The sequence below is a fragment of the Seriola lalandi genome, unplaced genomic scaffold, assembly GCF_002814215.2.
Source record: "Seriola lalandi dorsalis isolate HSWRI2012SDOR001 ecotype SW California unplaced genomic scaffold, Sedor1 jcf7180002054991, whole genome shotgun sequence".
In the NCBI taxonomy this organism is placed as follows: Eukaryota; Metazoa; Chordata; class Actinopteri; order Carangiformes; family Carangidae; genus Seriola; species Seriola lalandi.
In genome coordinates, this window is record NW_019525540.1 from 2,057 (window position 1) to 2,574 (window position 518).

Consider the following 518-nt stretch of genomic DNA (forward strand, 5'->3'; position numbering starts at 1 on the left):
GGGGGGGGGCAACACAGACTCACTGCTGCAGCCAGAGAGGAGCACCTCCACCTGTGGGAGGCCTCACAGCCAATGAGCAGCCAGCGCTGTGTCCTGTCAGGGAGGGGGAGGTCACACACACACACACTGACACACAGTAACACAGTGACACACACACTGACACACACTAAAACACACTAACACACACACTGACACACACAGTAACACAGTGACACACACACTGACACACACTAAAACACACTAACACACACACTGACACACACTAACACACACACTAACACACACACTAACACACACACACTAACACACACAAACACACACAGTAATACAGTCACACACACACACACTGACACACAGTAACACAGTGACACACACACTGACACACACTAATACACACTAACACACACACTAACACACACACACACTGACACACACTAAAACACCAACACACACAGTGACACACACACTGACACACACACACACACCTGTACAGATGATGTTTGTATGAACTCACCATG